This window comes from Malaclemys terrapin, chromosome 4, assembly GCF_027887155.1.
Source record: "Malaclemys terrapin pileata isolate rMalTer1 chromosome 4, rMalTer1.hap1, whole genome shotgun sequence".
In the NCBI taxonomy this organism is placed as follows: Eukaryota; Metazoa; Chordata; order Testudines; family Emydidae; genus Malaclemys; species Malaclemys terrapin.
This window is the reverse complement of record NC_071508.1, coordinates 16,088,489-16,102,661: the sequence shown is the minus strand read 5'-3', so window position 1 is coordinate 16,102,661 and position 14,173 is coordinate 16,088,489. Positions and strand designations below refer to the sequence as shown.

At 49.5% G+C, this 14,173-nt stretch overlaps 1 protein-coding gene across 1 annotated transcript in view; it reads right to left on the bottom strand.

The window, feature by feature from the left end:
* The window catches only part of PIK3C2B (phosphatidylinositol-4-phosphate 3-kinase catalytic subunit type 2 beta), an 84,369-nt gene extending 72,905 nt beyond the window's left edge, over window positions 1-11,464 (bottom strand). The window contains exon 1 of the mRNA XM_054028040.1: window positions 11,154-11,464. The gene's annotated coding sequence lies outside the window, so the exon portion shown is untranslated. The remainder of the gene's footprint in view (window positions 1-11,153) is intronic.
* Window positions 11,465-14,173: the final 2,709 nt, after the last annotated feature.

Here is a 14,173-nt window from a genome sequence, read left to right as displayed (position 1 = left end):
ATCTTGCGTGCCTCCAAGTTTCATCTCACATAAAAACTACTTGCTTACAAAATCAGACATAAAAATACAAAAGTGTCACAGCCACTAGTACTGAAAAATTGCCGACTTGCTCATTTTTACCATATAATTACAAAATAAATCCATTGGAATATAAATATTGTACTTACATTGCAGTGTTTAGTATACAGAGCAGTATAAACAAGTCTGTATGAAATGTTTGTTTGTACTGACTTCTCTAGTGCTTTTTACGTAGCCTGTCGTAAAACTAGGCCAATATCTAGATGAGGAGTTGATGTACCCCCGGAAGACCTCTGCGTACCCCAGGGGTACACGTACCACTGGTTGAGAACCACTGCTTAGCTATCCTCAGATACAGCACAGATGGCTGCAAGGCAAACTACCCTCACACCACCTTCTGCCAATACCCCTGCGCCTTGCACTGCAGGGGAAAATGACCAAGAGGGATGTGTCCCCTCCGTGGCCAGCAGTCATGGCAGTGGCTTTGTTTGCATAATGTACTTATTAGAAATTTGGGGAGGGGGGAGGGAGGGTTGTGAAGTTGGGAATTGGACCGACACCTGCCCAGCTCATTCCAGGTGGCTCACCCCCCAGTTATTCGATGGAAATAATTTTGCTTGCCACCCACATGAGCCTCGATTCACACCAGCGACCTACCAGTAAATGGCTCTAAATCCCCATCACCAAAGTCCAGAATCACCCCTTTTCTTTGGATCTATGGCCTGTTCAACATTCACTTTGATTTTCCTCTCATACCCCCTTTCGCTAGCAAGCAGCCCAGCCAGGAGCCACTTTTTCCCCTCAGAGTTGCTGTCTGTGGTCAGAATGTGGTTGGATCGTAACAAAGCATTAGGAGCTGTTATCCCACCAAAGATATTGTGTTCACTCTCTGTATTTTAGGACTTTCTATTCCCCCCCCTACCTATAGTATCCAAGCGCATGGGGCCAGGTCAATGGCAGGTAGAATTTTAAAAGGACTGGAGAGACACTTTTGTTCTCTTTCAGGCCTTTATTTACACCGTGCTAGCTGCACCTGCTGCATTAGTGATCCCATTGTATGCCATGGCATGTCTGCCTTCCAGCGGGGATTACGGCCATGCCGCGCGGAGGGCGGGGGGCGGGGGCACATAGCTGCATCCCTGGAATGGCAGCAAAGCCAGAAGGGCAGAGGTGGGGTCGCAACCGGAGTGACATTATCCGGTTTACCAAGCAACCCAGCTCCTGGTCAGACAGTACAGAACTGGGGAGGACGAGTTTAACCCTGTCCAAAGAGATGAGCAACAGAGGGGGTGGGGGATGAGGATGGGTGTGACCCATCTGGTATAGAGCCATGCATCTGCCCACATTAAGGGTTAAACCAGCCCAAATGTGAACAGCCTGCTGTGTGCACGCTCTGCTCCCAGCAGCTGAGCACCACCTGCTCCACTCTGGGGAGGGACAAGGGAAGCCAAGCAGAAAATTGTGCGAAAGTCTGTGGGAATTCACAGCAGAGTGAACCCTCTAGCAAGTCCCTACCTCCCTGGCTCAGTCCTGGAGCAGATGCAGTACACACAGCGGATGCAGGGACAGGCTCTGGTGCAGGGACTGGGAGATGATCCTAAAGTCGGCTTAGCTAGGAAGGGGGAGTCAATGCAGGCACATCTGCCTGGAGAGGGCCCCTGGATGCTGGCAGAGAGCTGTGCAACGTGGGCTTTCCCCTCCCCCCAGCTGCTTTTCAGAGGCAGATAGAAACGTTTGAAGCATCTGAGAAGGCATCAGACATCCAAGGTCAAGGAGACAGAGCAGGCCCCGGAGGAAGGCCTGTGGGAGCCAGGGAGATGGAGGCCATGCCTATAAAGGGGGGACAATTCACACCCGTTTATAATCAGACAGAGGGAGGAGCAAGCCTGAAAAAGGTGAAGGCCGGTGCTTTTTCTGTCAGGCTCCAGCTTCCATCCATCCTAAAACACCCGCCTGAACTGCATCCGCGCAGCCTCGTTCCCAGCCAGCAGCTTGGAGCTGGTTGCGTTCTGCCTTGACTACTGCATCTATAAGGGTCATTCCCAGGGCGGGCCTCTCGCAGGCAGTATGGCCCAGTGGATAGAGCACCAAGCTGGGAGGCAGGAGAGCTACATTCTAGTCCCCGCTCTGCCACTTGCTCACTGTGTGACCTTGGGCAAGTCACTTCACCTCTCAGTATCTAACCTGTTCCATCGTGTGTGTGCGCAGAGGGAATGCTTCCTTGGTCTGGCTCGTCTATTTAGATTGTAAGCTGTTCAGAGCAGGGACTGCCTCTTACTGTATGCATGTACAGCACCTTGCACAATGGGGCTCCAGTCTCTAGGGTCTCCTGTAATATGAATAACTGGAGAATGGTGTAGGAGCAGAGTAAGCTGCCTCTCCACCAGCCAGAGAACCCTGACGTGGGATGGAGACCCAGATTTAGTGACGGGGCTCTAAGCCAAAGAGCAGCTCCAAACTCCCTCCAAGGCAGAGGGTGTTTGGATTCATGGCCGTCTGTACCCAAAGTGAAGGACACAGCTAAACCTGCTGGGATTCGCTCCTTTAGCATAGGCAGCATTTCCCATGCCCTCCTGCTCCTGATCTGATTCAGCATTTCTGGGGACCGGAAATGTGAGATAACCTTAGGTTCACGTGGGACAGACACCAGTGCTAGGCGCTGCACAAACACATAGTAAGAAGCAGTCCCTGTCCCACAGCTTAAAATCAAACTAGACGAAGGCTGGGAGAAAAGGAGGATAATTCTTCCCATTCTGCAAATGGGGAACTGAAGCATAGAAAGACTAACTGGCCAACGTCACGCAGACAGAGTCAGGAACTGACCACAGATTTCCTGAGTCCTAGCCTGGTGAATTAAGCGTGGATCAAAGATGAAGCCCAGTGGGAAAAGCCACAGGACAGGGACAGCACCTTGAGAGGGAGGATCTGACTTGTACAGAACAGCCTGCGACAGCCGGAGCAGCTGGAACGAACGTCCCCTCAAGCAAGGAAATAAATAAATAAATAGCAGGCGCTTCCGAGAAAGAGCTGTATCCAGGCCCGCTGTTTCACAGGAGTGTGGTTTAGCAGGGCAAGCACTCAGTGTCCAGGAGGCCTTTGCTTACGTACTCCCTGCATTTCGTCAGCGACCGAGAGTGGGATACATGTATTGGTAACACCTGGAAAAGTTGCACCACGGGCTCAACAAGAGGCGTACTGTGAGGGTGGGATGGGAGGGAGAGAGACAGAGGGAGTTGGGTGGGGGGCAGGAGGGAGAGAGGAAATGAGGGCCTGATTCAAAACCTATGGAAGGCAAAAGAAAAATTCCCATTGATGGGCTTTGGGTCAGGCCCTGAATGGGGAGAGCAAAGAGAGGGAGTCTAAGGAATGTCCAGGGTAAGGACTGATTGGCAATGCCCGGAGAATAACAACAGCATCTGGAGGACTTGGGGGTGGAGCTGGTCAAAAATTCTCCATCTGAATACTGGACAGAAAACGGCTTTTGCAACAAAAGGGAGAATTTCACCCTAAAAATCGTCCATTCTTGGGTTTTCACTGACATTTTTCAAGTTTGGGGCTTTGTTTTAAAAAACGAAAACCCAAATACAGAAACATTTCAGCTTCTGGCAAGCAAAATTTTAAACAAAGAATACACATCAGTTTTCGATGAAAAGAGAAAAATGTCAGTGGAGAGGAGAGAGTTTTCCTTTCTGTCCAGATTTTTGGCAGCAAAAAGAAATTCCGAGCAGCATTCCTCCCAGCAAACTATACACTCCTGACCACCCTCCCCAGAACATCTCAGTGGTAAGCCCCTGTTCAAAACTGGGTCAGAGATGGGCCTGCCTACAGCTGGGGTTAAGTAGGATTGCTGCTAACGGGCTTTGCTGCACAAAGCTATTTTTCTGAGATGAGCACCGTTACACTGAAAATGCATTGGGTGGCTGTTGGTACATACAATAGAACTTAGATTTTACTAACCCCAATGACCAGCTGTACAAACCATTTTTCTCCAATTGGTGTGTGGGGCCCATGGTATTGGACAGTGCTCTGACACCAATTACTCTGACTCTGTCCACTGGTCAGTGCATGATTGTAGATTTCTCACGGCCCTGCCCAGCACAATCCCTCCCCAACCATGAAACTAACAGAATCTGCAACAGGGCCACCTGCCTCATGTCAGTTTCTATCAGAGCTATTTAAACAGCACTGATCACTGCAGCTATCTAGATGCTAATTGTCGGTGTGACAACATCTCTCTGTGGACTACAGGAAATGTTCTGAATCGATGAACGACGATCACATTTCAGAGGCTCACATGAGTGCAGAATGGATCCAGCCTTAGCAGCCGTCCCCAGACCCACCTGTGTCCCTGACACCTTTTCCCTCTGCCCTACATACTCTGGCCTACTTTTCAAAAGTGATCAGGGATTTTCAGAGCCCCATTTGTGACACCTTTCAACAGACCTGATTTGCAGAGGGCAGGTTCTCAGCACCTTGAAAATCAGGCTCCTTTAAATGGTCTCAGGTGGAGCACCCAACATCACTAGCTGTCCTTTGGTAATCTTGGCGCATGGCATTAGTTTCCCCTGCCATGAGCCAGAAGCCTTTGTGTGCTATCCGGCAAGGTGTAGAGCTCCCTCTGAAGCCAAGAGGCATTGTGGGTGCTGACATCGAGCAGGATCAGACCTTTCTGTTGGGAACAGCGCTATGCTAAAGCCATCCAGATATTCTCCTGCATTGCACTATATATGCACACTGACAGGAAGGGCCCTCAAAACAGAGAGCAGTTTGCCTCCAACCTGTAAGATTATGTGTTTCTTCCTCTTTAAGGCACTATGTTTCCTATTAATAGCGGTACTGAGTCCAGTTCAGTCCAAGGCCCTCTGGAGCAGGCAGGCAGGATGTGGAGCTGCTGATGACACAGGCTCTTCAATCATTTCTCTACGCATTTCCACCCTCGGGAAGAAATCCTGCTGCGGGAAGGTGGGTGGCTGATGAAGAGAGGTCGGGAAACCCCTGAGCGATGGATAGAAAGACATGGGAGGCTTCCAGCGCATCTGGATTGGATTCTGCATTGCCCAGTGACCTTGCAACTGAGCAGCTCCCTGTGATCAAAGCCAAACAAGCCTGAAGGCAGAGTGAGGGGGAATTGTAACTGGGCAGGTGGAGCAGGGTTTATATTTAAATATAACCCCATGTTTGGCCACTTTTTAGATGAGCCCCAAGTCTCCCACCTCCTGCTGTGGTGAGGTTCCATCACATGCTTTAGGTCAGTCTACTCAGGAGAGACCCTACTAAGTTTTAACTATGAGGTCTCTCAATTTTGTAGCACAGATGCGGGCTTATGCCACCTACCACTATAACTAATAGAAGATACAACTTCAGGGCCCCATCGCTTGAAGGCTTTCAGTCAAGACAAGATGCCTTTCTCAAAAAACATGCTCTTGCTCAATCACAAGGTATGGGCTGGATGTGGGAGTCACTGCGGGAGGTTCTCTGGCCCGGGTTATGCAGGAAGTCAGATTAGATGATCAGAAAGGTCCCTTCTGGCCTTCAAACCTAGGCATCTAAACAGAGGGCCATCTCACCTCCTGTTCGGTGGCGGAAGGGCTTCCTGGGAATGTTCGATGTTCTGCCCACCCACTCAGGCCCAGTAAGGGCTCAGTTCTGTGCTGCACAGGTGCCGAATGCTGCAGAGAGAGGTGCAAGGTACAATGCGCTGAGCAGGACGGGAAGCATGGGGGAACCTAATCTTGCATTAGGGAGATGCTGCTGCATAGCTATCAGGTTACTGCAGCCTAGGAGAGAGGCCTAGGAGGGGACCGTTTGCCAAGTGCCTCATTAGTACGATGGGGATCAGGCTAAGCCCCTTTGCCCTCTGCACCTCCCTTCCCCCCAGTTGGACCCTGCACTCTTGCAAGGAAGGGAGCAAGTGCAATAGAGGAGCCATGACTTGCTAGGTCTAGAGCTTCACCTTAACTTATGTAGCCTCCACTTACACTGGGGTGCATCAGTCTCAGGAGCCTGGCGGCACATTGTGCAAACTCGGCAGGGCAAAGACCTCAGAGGTGCCCGATCCGGCACGGGGCAGGCCTGGCTAGACTCAGCAGAAACGGGGCGGTTTCTATACATCGGCGATCTCTCATCTCTGTCCTCAAGTGCGCTGGTGCTGCAATGCCACTTGGTGTCTGAAGGCCCACGATACGCAGGAACCTTCTGCAACGCACCCACTTCCATTTCCTGTGCAAGGGTTTCAGTTTGGTTTGTAGCTCCACCGTATGTGTCAATTCATACAGCTGGGGAAGGCCCCTTCCCTCGACCGGGGCCTCAGGCAAAGGGCACATACAGGGGGCAGTGGCTCAAAAGAGCTCCGGGCCAGATTCACAAGTGATCTGCACTCCAAATGAGGTCGGGATTTTCACAACAGCTCAGCTGTGATTGTGATGTGTATGGACAGATTGTCAGAGGAGCTCAGCACGTTGGCTGCTGGGTTCTGATCCATCAAGAGTCACCCTTACCCCTAACTACTCTTAATACATCCAATCTGCGTGTGGCTATCTGCACAGATACACAAACACCAACGGTATTTCCGAACTCAATAGTCTTGTACCCCTTCTCAGAGCCCCTCTGGATTTTGATAGAGCCGAGTCCTTGAACGTTCAGGAGGTGCTTACGACAGAAAGGCTATTAGCCGTTGAACTGCAAGCAGCTCCCAAGCAGTTGCATTAGCTATCTGGGCTACACCCCCCTCCAGAAGCATGTTTACAAAGCTGATCCAGCACCAGGCTGTACCAGATGCCAGTTAAGAACAGGCCTCAAGGAAGAACCAGACCAGCTCACCTGACGCAAGCAGCAGCTGCAAACGGGGTGCACCTTGCAGGCCGGTTCCCTCCCCTACAAGGGGTTTGAAATCTTGGCAGCTCTGAGCAAGACGGGACTGACTCATGCCTGGACTCTGCTGCACTTGCAGCTATTGACCCTGCCAGTAGCAGGCCCGGGGGACAGCGTTTACTGTCTGCTGCTGGGAATGAGGCTACTCAGACTCGGTGCGGTAGGATGGACGGAACCTGCGGCCTACCAGGCGAAGGCTGGTGCTTTATGCTTCTCAGGCCTGCTCATCCCTTGCCCCGAGTACAAATGGGAGTGAATTCTCTCCACTTTATAAACATAACCTCTATCTCCCTGGCTCCCCTCTGGAGCTCGCGGTGCCTCCATGCCTTTGGATGTCTGATCCTTTCCTACACCCTTCTAGCAAGGACGATGTATCCTGCAAAGGGAGCTTGCATTGGAAGTCACTATCTGGTGGATCCTCCTGGATCACCCCCATAAGGTGAATCTACAGCTGCAGACCTTGTGCAGGTGGAGGTCTTTCTCCCCACCTAGAGCATCCCTCATCCCTTGAAGAAAGAGATAGCTGCAAAATCTCACCCGCCCCCCCAGTAACACAAGCCCATTGCCAATGCAATTATTGTTTTATTCTCTCTGCCTGGGTTATAGAGTCACCTCACAGAGCAGTCTGCGACATCACACGGAGGAACTACCGCTGGGCAGCACTGAAAATGATGTAGGAGTTGGCCAGTACTCCTTCCTCCCCGCCTCTCTCCAAGTGTCTGCAAATACCATCGCCCCTCTGCAGCCCTGGGGAAAGGTTAGCACGGTGCCAGGGAAAGGGTCTGGGAAAGGGAATTACGAAGCTGGGTGGCACAGTTAGACCCAGACAGAACTAGTCACGGCAAGAGTGTGAGAAAAATCAGCGGAAGCCAAGTTTAAACCACAGTTACAGAGACAGTCCCTTCAGCTGTTCTCTAATCTCCATCTTCAGGCACATTTCCTGCTTGTACAGCGCTAGTCAACCTCTCCCTGGCACATTCATTCCTGCAGCTGAAATCAGCTGGAGAACTCTCAACAATTAAATCATTCATGATTCTCTTGGGTTTGGTGGTGGCTCCGGGGGCAAGGACCCTGAACAATCCCCACATGCCCAGAAGCGCCGCCAGCTTTTCTGCCGCCCTAGGCAGCGGAAGGTCCCGCCCCGAAATGCCGCCCCCCCCAGAGGCAGCGGAAAGTCCCGCTGCCGAAATACTGTCACGGTCGCCGCCCCCCAAGTTGTAGCGCCCTAGGCAACTGCCTAGGTCGCCTAATGGGTTGCACCGGCCCTGCACGTGCCTTCACACATCCCAGGCCTAAGTCAGAGCGAGCAACCTGGTCAAGGGCTGGACACATGTTGTTACGCATCAGCAATGCTGGCCAAAGGGAGCTCCTAGAAACCAATAGGGGCGTCATTCTCCTTTCATTTACAACAGTGACTCCATGGCTTTGATGCAGTTACACCCAATTGACATCGATGGTAAATGAGAGGAAAATCAGCCTGACAGTCTGTAAGTGGGACCATCTCCTAACACTTTCAGGCCCTCTCGGTGTATAATAGCGTGGATTTTCATCTCAGTTTCAAACTGGTTAGGCTGATCAAGACAGGTATAAGTGACAGGAGAGCAGGCCTAGAGGGACTCTGTATTATGTGTGCACACACAGGGCCAGATGCACTGATGCTGACATAGGTAAATTACAGGGAGCTTCATCCCAAAGAAGGGCAGGACCCTACTACCCCCAGCCTCTGGGCTTCTGCCAGGGAGATCCTTAGCTCACAACTAGTGCCCATAGAACTCTGCCTATCCCCCCAGGGGAGGCTGTTGATCTGGTACATTGCATTAGCATACTCCATGATCCCCGTAAAGAGGGTGAGGCTGCATGGCTATCTACAGTTACAGCCCCACACCCTCCCTGCTGCCCCCGGAACTCTGCACAACACCCTGGGAGTATCTGGCCCACTACATGTATGGAGCTGATGGGAGCACACTTTACAGTGACATACACACACACATAAATGTATCCTTACAGGTATTGCCTGGCCACAGAAGCCCAAGGCCAAAAGACAGATACTTTTAGGACCCAGAAGCACTGCTGATGCTCTGCCTGATCCCACTTTGCCTTTTGTTTAACATTATCCATTCACGGTAAGGTGGCTAATGAATGTTCATCTGCCCAGTTATACTGGTGGGGCTAGACAGCCTGGTTTACCAATCACATTTTTTCTCTCTCAAATCGCTACACTGTGGTTGACATTCAAAAGCAAGGATGTATTTATCGGATCACACTGATGTCAGCTTGCTGTAGCATAGATCCTGCAAACAGTTAAGCGCATGCTTACCTTTCTGCACGTGAATAGCCCCATTAAACCCCGGTGCTTACCATTAAGCATATGCGTAAGAATTTGCAAGAGCAGGGCCGAGGATATTCCATTCCAAAAGCAGGAAAACATCACAGTTTATTGTGACATGATCAATACCATGACAAGTGCCTTCTTTTTTAAAATGCTATATCTAACACACACATGCATACATGCTAAGAACAGGAGCCCTGTCGAACGGCATAAGGAATCTGCATATATATGCATCCGAAGAAGTGGGTTGTAGCCCACGAAAGCTTATGCTCTAATAAATTTGTTAGTCTCTAAGGTGCCACAAGTACTCCTGTTCTTTTTGAGGATACAGACTAACACGGCTGCTACCCTGAAACCTGTCATAAGGAATCTGATCTCTGCCCCTTGTGGGTTACAAGAAACACATATCTACACCCTGCTCCAACCCAGCAGAAATTTGGAGCAGCAGGGGGAGTTTGACATCATGGAATAGAACAGAAAATCTAGAGCTGGCTCTCTCTACCGCTAAGACTTTGCTGACAGGCAACTTTATAATTTGATGCGGATTGTTGTATTGTCTGGCTAATAAAAATAATGCAACTTTTTCAGACTTATTGTACACTTAGTGGTCAAGGTTCCAACATATTGTTTTCATTCAATTTGATTATTTAGTGCACTATCCAGCTTTCCCCAAATCCTGTTTTATTTTGCTATTATTTTTAGGGTTTACAGTTCTGGGGGGAAAAAAAGGCTGGGCTTGATTTTTTGGACTGTGCCCAGGAAATGAATCACAATAACCCTGTATATGATCCAATTTAGCACCAAAACTTTTTCTTAGTAGGTCAGGTATGATTTTTTTACGAGGAAAAAAGCAGAAGTGCCTCTTTCATTAGGGATTTTGCTATGCTGATCATCATTTTAACCAGGCTTACAGTAGGCTCCATATACGTTACAGCTAAACCAGTCTACACATAAAATGCATAAATCAGTTCCTTATGTCTCCCTTAAATGTAATATACAAACATTCTTGTCATGCAACAGGGGACCAGAATGAAAATAAACACAGAAAAGAGTGTAGTTAACCAATGGGAGGCTCCCATAAGGAGTTGAACTGTACAAGTTTCCTACTGGGGGCCGAATTCCCCTGGTGTCTGCACATCACCTTTTTTTAAAAAAAAAATCACACACAGGAACAGAGCCCAAATCCTAAAACTCTTTCAAGGCCACGATGCACTTACCCACTCCGTGGAGGCTTGTTTTATTCCTTGCAAATAGGAAAAAGAAAAATCTTAACAAAGGGGGGAAATTTTTCTCAATCCTGCCAACAGGAAAAGTCACAGCAGAGGGGAAGATGCTGCTGTTTGTGTAAGAGGTGCAGGATCTGCTCTGCTTTGTTGTGAAATGTATTTATTTTTTGTGGCCCGGTCTCTCTTCTTTCTGCTGGGAGCAAAAAGAGCCTTGGAAGAAGGCTGGAATGCAAAACAAATGTCTCCAAGGAGATCCTGGCCATTTACTCACATGTTAAATCCACAGAAAGACTCCGCTCCTCCAAAGGGAGAAGGGGAAGATTGAAATAAAAACTGGTTTCACTTATTTGAACTAATCATCTCAGAACGCCCGGCAGCTAGGAAAGGAGGTTAAAATAAACCAGGTACCTTCCACCCCCACAAACATTCCCCTTCAGTTGGGGTCCGTCAACACACACCCCTCCTCCAGCAACCTGCTACCGACTTCTGGCTTTTGCTGCTACATGTATCCAGAGCTGGGACTGGAGTGGAAGAACCTTTTCCTCCTCCCTGCATCTTCAATGTTTCCGTCTTTTTTAAACGGGAAATTCCTTCCCCTGGTTAATCTCAGGCTCTGCCTAATCAATGTCAAACAGCTCCTAGTCAATTTCACGTCCTCCCCGCGCCTGCCCAATTCCACTCAGGAGAGCAGCCGCTGGTCAGTTTCTTACCTGATGTTTGCACTCCGATTTCCTGGGCTGTGAAGATATTGCAAGTGTATTATTTTGTGTGCCTCCCTCTTATTCTTCCTCCCTCTGGGTCTTTCACACACACACCCCTCTTCCTCCTGTGGATGGTTCTTCCAAAAATCCTCAGTGTGATCTTGTCCAGAATAAATGCTTGTGCATCTGTGGGCCAGATAAAATCAAAGGAGTAAATGCAGAAAAGCGTCCCTCCTCGGATGGTAGATGGCAGGAAGGGGTGAAGCCATCAGACTGCAAAATCCCCACAGAGCAAAGCGAACTAGGCACACACACACAGAGAGAAAGCGATGCAGCCCGGGGAAGACAATAGAGAAGAGGAGAAGAAAAGGGATGTGCCATCTCCTGGAGACCTCAGGCATTGCACCGCTGAAAGCTTGCTTTGAAAGAGCCAGCCACAAGCACACTGATTGCTCTCTGAAGCAACCAAAGGGAAATCAGTTCCCTAAGCCCAATGCCTCCCTTCCTCTCTTTCCCACCCCCTTCTCCATGGTAATGGGGTCTTAGATTCACCACTGTCGGAGCAGAGCACTGGGATTACCCAAACTGCTCTGCCACTTCGTTTCCTAAATTAAAGAGGTGAAAAATAAATCTGTCTCGCCAGAGACTTTACACCCATGCTTCCTAAAAACAAGTTATCCCCTTTGCGCCTCTAGGAAATGCCTGTAAACACCTGCCCTCTTACTGTTCTTGACCACCTCTGTAGACCATGCACAGGGAAGACACTGTACTGCTGCCCCAAAGACCCTGCAGTGAGCTCCACACAGACATACCCCTAACACCTATGTATTGGAATCAATGGGACTTTGCCTGGGTGCACAAGTCCTACCTATGCAAGCCCATTGGGTTTGTGTCGGCAGATGCTTCAATAGGACTCTGCATAGGGTCAGAGCTCTACTTGTGGGGCTCTGGTTGCAGGGCCTAAGCAGGGCCGGCTCCAGGGTTTTGGCCGCTGCAAGCAGCCAAAAAAAAAAAAAAAGCCGCGATCGGGATCTGCGGCGGCAATTCGGCGGGAAGTCCTTTGCTTCCAGCGGGAGTGAGGGACCGTCCGCCGAATTGCTGCCGAATACCTGGACGTGCCGCCCCTCTCCGGAGTGGCCGCCCCAAGCACCTGCTTGCCAGGCTGGTGCCTGGAGCCGGCCCTGGGCCTAAGTTACATCAAGAAGAACAGAATGAGATGACAACAGTAGGAGGGTTGGGAGAAGTGGCTGGAAAAGGGAGAGTGCAGAATAATTATGAAGTTCATTGGGAGCATTCACTTTGATGGTTGCAATTTATTCTTTCCCTTATTTAGTGACTAATTATTATTTATTATTTGTACTGCAGCAGCACCTAAGAACCCCAGAACTTGGACAGGGACTGCATTGTACTTGGCACTGTACAAACAGGGAACAAAAGAACAGGGCTTGCTCCAAAGAGCTAAAGTCCCGATCCCTAAATCAAGTCAATATAGGATCTGTATTGCCAACCCCAGAGTTCAAAAACCATGAATCTGGTCTCAAAAAATTATGAGATTATCTTACAAATCTTTTTTTTTTTTTAAAGTTTTGGGTTCATTTTATTTGTTTTCTTGTTTCTGAGCCCTTAGGGTGCACTCGGGTCATATCCATTAAACTTTTTTTTTTTTATATAAAAGCTGAGATTCTCACATATTCACATGAATCCAGGAACTAGGGCTTTAAGAAAAACACCAAATATTGCGAGACTCATGACAAAATAGTGAGAGTTGGCAACCTTGTGGAGTGTTCTTTCTATTGCATTCTATACAGGTTCTTTATATTGCCCACATCACAGTAGTATCTGAACTCCTTCCATTATGTGACATGACTAAGAGCTCTCAGTTTGTTCTGTATTTCAGCAGTAACAATGCACAGGATCTTGACTTGTGACACAAATCTGTGCTTTTAATGGGGTGCCTGATTTTGCAGCATGAATAACACATTGTGGGCTGCTGTCTCTCAGGAACAAACTATGTCCCTATATTTAACATGCACTTTGTTTCACTGACACACAGGTGACCATCCCAGAGATAGGATGGAAGTTCTGTCCTTTCCCCTGAGGCTTGGAGAATCACAACATTTTTAGATTCCAAACTACCATGCTAATTTTCAAAGTGCTGCCCACTGATGAGGTGTTAAAGAATATAATAAATATCTGTAATTTCATATAATAAAAGTATTGTCCAGTTCTAGGTGAATGGTAGCCCTGGGGCAAAACTGCCAACCCCAGTCTCAGCAGCAAGGCCAAGAACAGAATGGGCCATGGAGGCCCAATTTGCCATTCAGAGCTAAAGAGGGTCCCCAGGTTTGGGGAGCTAAAAACAGAGCCGGCTCCAAGCACCAGCTGAGTAAGCTGGTGCTGGGGGCGGCAGATTGTTGGAGGCGGCATTCTGCCCAATCCTAGGGCGGCACAGCCCCCCCCCCCTTTTTTTTTGTTCCGTTCCGGCCGCCCTGTATGGGGCGGCGGCGCGGAGAACCAGAGCGCCCTGCAGGGCAGTCCTCTTCCTTCCCTCCCCGCCGATCAGAGCGGAGCCCTCGCGGCAGGCGGCAGCGCAGCGGGAGGGGCCGCGTGGCAGCGCCCCTGCTGTAGCCCTGGCCGCCCCCTTCTCTCTCTCTCCCGCCCTCTCCCCACCCCCAGCCGGTCCCCCTGCCGCAGGTTTTTTTTTTTTTTTTGCTTTGCCGTTCTGGCCGCCCCGTTTTTTTTTTGCTTGGGGCGGCCAAAAAGCCAGAGCCGGCCCTGGCTAAAAAGCACATGACAGAGAAGTGTGGAGGATACCTGCCTTGCAGCTGCCTGTGCCGGATATGCTGTGTGTATTACTAAGAGATGGGCCTTACTCCAGGGCTGTCAATCTGGGACCTTTCACCAGAAATTAATTTTAAAAATATATATTTCAAACCTCAGGAATTAAACTCACCCTATGAGCTCATAACAAATTGGACATTTATTCCACTGAGCTCACCACCAGGCCAGCTGAGGTTACTGTCACAAGC